Consider the following 5,660-nt stretch of genomic DNA (forward strand, 5'->3'; position numbering starts at 1 on the left):
CTTGAGATTCTCATTAGGTAGTTCTAGATGAGGCCCTGCCATCTTTAACAAGTTCCCAAGTGATGCTGAAGCTTCCGTGTAAGGACCACCCTCTGAGAACCACTGCATTAGTCATAGGTACCCACTTGGCTGCCTGAGGCCGCTTCAGATCCTTCTGAATATGAGGTCTGCCTGATACTACATTTCCCAAGCAGGGTTGAGCATAGGAATTTGACAAACAGATAACCAAACATTTTTTTTTTAATATAATTTCTCCTGAATTTACACCCTGATTCTAGTTGATTAGGGTTATGGTGGCAGTTAGAAATCCATGTATTTTTTAAAGCTCTCAGTTGTTCCTGAGTTTCATACTTTGGGGAGCCCCTATCTTGGGCAATCAGTGTTACAGGGGAAAAGAATTCTCTTAGTTCAATCCCAGTCCCACCTCTTATAACCAAGGGAAATTTACTGGGTAAATTACTGAAACGCTATCAGCCTTAGCGTGTGAATCCGTAAAATGAACTCTTCAGCAGTCTCAACGCCGCCTTTCGTTGTCAGTCTCCTGCCTTGCCTTGCCTGGGGAGGAGCCCCAGTCTCAGGATTCTGGAAGGGAGGAAGAAGAAAAAATAACACACGTGGCAATGACACATTTGTAATCTGGAGCCTCCGACCAAAACTCCAGGAGCGGGAGAGGAGGAAACACACCTTTTAAACTTCTTTAGTTCCAAAAACATACTGCCAGCAAAAGAATTGCCTCCCTGCAAAGCAGCGGCTGTCTGGGTCACCAGCAAGCCTCATCCTTACACATCCTTTAACTGGAGTACCGGTTATGTTTGTTGATCGCCTTTAACCACAGGCTCATACAATTTTGTACATATGTGCTTTCAAAAACCTTAAACAAAATGCTCAATTTGTAAAAGAGAACTGTAAGGTAAGTGATTTATAAGACAATGATGTAACTTTATATATAAACATTTGGGAATGACTACGGCAGAGGCCATAACCAAGTGATCAGGTGCGCTAAGAATTGATGCTTTTGAACTGTGGTGTTGGAGAAGACTCTTGAGAGTCCCTTGGACTGCAAGGAGATCCAACCAGTCCATTCTGAAGGAGATCAGCCCCGGGATTTCTTTGAAGGGAATGATGCTGAAGCTGAAACTCCAGTACTTTGGCCACCTCATGCGAAGAGTTGACTCATTGGAAAAGACTCTGATGCTGGGAGGGATTGGGGGCAAGAGGAGAAGGGGACGACAGAGGATGAGATGGCTGGATGGCATCACCGACTCGATGGACATGAGTCTGGTAAACTCCGGGAGTTGGTGATGGACAGGGAGGCCTGGAGTGCTGCGATTCATGGGGTTGCAGAGAGTTGGACACGACTGAGCGACTGAACTGAACTTACTCATGTAATCGTCCCCCCAACTCCCAGCTATTTAATTGAGGAAATATCAATCATCAAAAAATGTCCAAAAACTGGACTTGAATTCATCCTTTTAAACTCAAACAGATTAACAGACTTGCCACAAGAAAATGACACGTGACTTAGCAGTTCATTTGTTCAGTGAACAGTTTCCAGAGTGCTCAGTACAGGAGCTCTGTAGATGAGTAAGACCAGCCCACAAAGCGCCCGTGGTTATTCCAGAAAAGCCCTCAACTGAAAAAATTGTAGGGCTTCCCTGTGGCTCAGTGGTAAAGAATCCTCCTGCCAATGCAGGAGACCCAAGTTCAATTCCTGGCCCAGGGAGACCCCACATCCTGAAGAGCAACTAAGCCCGTGAGCCTTGACTACTGAGCCTACTGCCCTAGAGCCCGCGCTCTGCAACGAGAGAGGCCACCGCAGTGAGAAGCCCGAGCATCACAGCTGGAGAAAAGCCTGAGCAGCAACAAAGACCCACAGAGCCAAAAATAAATTATTTGTTAAAAAATAAAAATTGCAGGTTCCTGAGTAGAAGCCTGTAGAGGATTCCATGCCTAAGGACTGTGCTCATGACATGTCCTATATAATAGCCATGAATTATATACATGATGCTGTGTGTGTTTCAAAAACTCACTGGCAGCTTTCTGAAGGAATGACTGAATGACTCATGCCCAGATGGAGAGACCAGTTAAAAGAGTGCTTTCTGAGCTTCCGGAGGCATAAGAATCACCTAGAAAGCTTGATCGAGACCACTTTCCTGAGTGGCACTCCAGGTTCAGGAGGTCTAAGGGAAGGCCCTGAGAATGTGCTTTTCTACACAGTTCCCCAATGCTGGTGATTCTGCTGGTCCCTGAATCACACTTTACAGGACAAGGACTTCTTCCTGGGGGGTTGGAGAGGGTAGGCTGGATATTTTGAGGAGGTTTGTAATATGATAACGATGGGTGTGAGAACTGGAATATTTCCTGCCATATCAGTAGACAAAGGATATCACAATCATCAGCAATTGCAGGCACCACTGAAGCTGAGCTGGTGAGCCCCGAGGGACCTCAGGACGTGAAAACACGGGATGCTGGCCCCAGCTAGCTTAGGTGCACATCAAAGGAATGATTTCAGGGAGCCCAGACTCCAGCACCTTGCCATACAGAGACGCCTCCTCCTGGGCTTGAAGTCCTAAAAATGCCCGCCCAATAAAACATAACTCTCAACTTTAGGTTGTGAGTATTTTTTAAGTCAAATAGGTGAGAGGGTGATGGAAGCCTGGAAGGCAGGGTGGCCTGATGGAAAACTGCATCGCTCGTCACACAAGCAATCAGTCAAGCAGACACCGCGGCCCTAGATTCCAGGGTTAGGGGCAGCGAGTGCAACACGGGAACGTGGACAGGAGCCCCTCAGGCCTGCGTGCCAGTCTCAGCCCTGCCACCTACTGACTGGGCGAGGATAAGCGGGTTACCCAACCCCTCAGACAATTTCTTCATCTGTATGTAAGTGAGCAAACCAAAGCCAGACCCCCAGAGTCTTTGTAAGATGAAAGGAGATGGTGCGCATGAAGCAAGTAGGTACGATGGTCAGCACAGAGTAGGGCCATAAATAGCAGCTTGAGGAAGTGACAGAGCCTGTGTTCTCTACCTGCACCCGGCCTAAAGGTGAAGGCCGACACAAGCTGCACACAAGGATGTTTATAATAAAGGCTAAATTTATGGTTAAAAAAAGGAGGTTCAGGGGCTTCCCAGGCGGTCCGGTGGCTAAGACTCCATGCTCCCAATGCAGGCGGCTCAGGTTCCATCCCTGGTCATCAGGGAACTAGATTCCCACATGCTGTAATTAAAGAGTTTGCAAGATGCAACTAAAGATCCTTCTCAGATAGATTAATATTTAAAAATAAAGTTCAGCGGGAGAACAGATTATTAATAATAACAGATTATTAATAATATTAATAATAATTATTATTAATTAATAGTAACTAGGATACTTTTAGGATTAAATATTATCATGCATCTGAAATCCCCAACACATACATAGTATGTAATTTGTTGTTGTTTGGTTACTCAGTTGTATTCAACTCTTTGCAACCCGGCAGACTCACCCACCAGGCTCCTCCATCCATGGGATTCTCCAGGCAAGAAATACTGGAGTGGGTTGACATTTCCTTCTCCAGGAAATGATCTCCAGGGGATCTTCCCAACCCAGGGGTCAATCCTGCGTCTCCTGCTTTGACAGGGGGATTCTTTACCACTGTGCCCCCTAGGAATCCCATATTATGTAACGGGCACTCAGGAAATGTTCATGTCTTCCTCCCTCCCCTCAATTCCAACTGAGAAGTTTTCTGGGAAAGCCTCATGAAGTTGATGTGGTTTGAGCAAAGTTTAAATTCTCCCAACCTGGGTGTCGCTTTTGTGTTTTCCCTAGCATTTTAAAGAGATAAACACCCTGTCAGATGGCCAAGGCACCCAGATAACATTTCCAGATGCTTCCAGACCCAGATCAGTCCATCCTTACAGACCACAAAGCGCTGGTTTTCTCCTGCTAATAATCCATCTTCCCACCAAATGGCTCCCGTCTCCATGGGATGAAAGGTGAGGGAAAACCTGCTCAAGTGTAACACTTAGGGTCAAACCCTTAAAAACACTTTTTAGAATTCCATCAGCGAGATCATGAAAGCAGCTTTGGTCAAATGCACTGTGCAGGGAAAGTCCTTTTTGAACTTTTTATCTCATCGTGATGCTTTTGATCTGCCAGGCACACGATATCATTAAAAGCATATTATTTAGCTTAACCTTCGAACACTCACCCCTCTTCCTGGTAGCCTGGGGCTTGGGGCTGTGGACGGCAGTTCCGTGGACTGCCTTTACGTTACGGCATTGTGTCACCAAGTCCTGCAGGCCAGTGCTGCGGAGGTCTGCTGGGGCGGGGCGGCTTCTGGCTTAGACATTTCGAGAGCTCTGCAAGGTGAGCTGGGTAGGCATCTGCCAATGAAATGACTCCTAATTACTCAGGAATGCTCAGCCGGGACTGGCTGACACACCAGGCAATCCATCTTCGTGGAAAGACCAGACACCTGGTTTTCAGATCAGATGACTTGCCTGAGTCCAGTGAAATTAATTGTTTTATTTCTCAGTCCTCACACAGTCTTTGGAGAAAACGTGTAACCTAAATCTGAGACCAGCCGTTGATTTGTGGCTTAGTTTTCCTTACCAGACAGAAGGGGACGAGGGCCTTAACAGAGCAAGGGAGCTATTGATAACGTGAATGCAATCTGTCTATGCAATCACTCCCAGGATTATAATTATATTTGATGGAGCTTCTTGTTCATGATTCCTTAGGTACCCTCAGGGGGTGGGTAGAAAATAGAGGACAAAACCTGCTCCACTCCGATCAAGAAACATTTTAATGGATAACCAACAAGGACTTACGGTGGAGCACAGGTGTCTCTGCTCAATGTTATGAGGCAGCCTGCATGGGAGGGGAGTTTGAGGAAGAATGGATCCAGGTGTGTATGGCTGAGTCCCTGCACTGTTCACCTGAAACTCTCACAGCATCGTTTGTTAATTGGCTATGATGTGTGCGTGCTAAGTCGCTTTAGTCGTGTCCAACTCTGACCCCCATGGACTGTAGCCCGCCAGGCTCCTCTGTCCCTGGGATTCTCCAGGCAAGAATGCTGGAGTGGGTTGCCATGCCCCCCTCCAGGGGATCTTCCCAACCCAAGAATACTGGAGTGGGTAGCCTATCCCTTCTCCAGGGAATCTTCCTGACCCAAGGATAAAACCCAGTCTCCCACATTGCAGGTGGATTCCTTACCAGCTGAGCTAACAGGGAAGCCAAAAAAAAAAATAAAATACTCATTAAAAAAAGAGAGAGAGAGAGAGAGAGACACCCAAGGTCAGTCCTCTTCCCTGAGCCCAGGTGCAGTCCTGGAGGGAACCCAGCACTCTGCCAAGCTTTCTATAAGAGAGAAGGCTCCTCATAGCTTTTTCATCTCGATGATTTCCTTTCTTTTCCCTTCATTCTCAACCTTCACTTTCCCTCCCTCCCAACTTCCCTCTGCATCCCAGTGTGAAATGCCCATCTTTGAGGAATAGTGATCTATCTGGTCTTTTTTGCAAGAACCACTGGCAGCATTTCCAACTCCTGGGTTTTCATAAACTGATGGGTGAACTGCTGATGTGCCTAAGAAGCAGTGTGGAGGAAGATGCAAGATTCCTAGGCTACCTCCAGGTCACTCCCTCTAAAAAATTGTGTTTGTTCAGTCGCTCAGTAGTGTCCA

At 46.7% G+C, this 5,660-nt stretch overlaps 1 long non-coding RNA gene across 1 annotated transcript; it reads right to left on the minus strand.

Moving 5' to 3' along the window:
• Positions 1-222: 222 nt before the first annotated feature.
• Positions 223-4,362, minus strand: LOC147347780 (uncharacterized). The gene is made up of 2 exons (XR_015152799.1): positions 4,188-4,362; positions 223-582 (listed from the first exon to the last, which is right to left on the minus strand). It is a non-coding gene; the product is annotated as an uncharacterized LOC147347780 (long non-coding RNA).
• Positions 4,363-5,660: the final 1,298 nt, after the last annotated feature.

This window comes from Bos grunniens, chromosome 23 (assembly GCF_055505025.1).
Source record: "Bos grunniens cultivar Pamir isolate PY7600 chromosome 23, Bosgru_T2T1.0, whole genome shotgun sequence".
NCBI classification, from domain to species: Eukaryota; Metazoa; Chordata; class Mammalia; order Artiodactyla; family Bovidae; genus Bos; species Bos grunniens.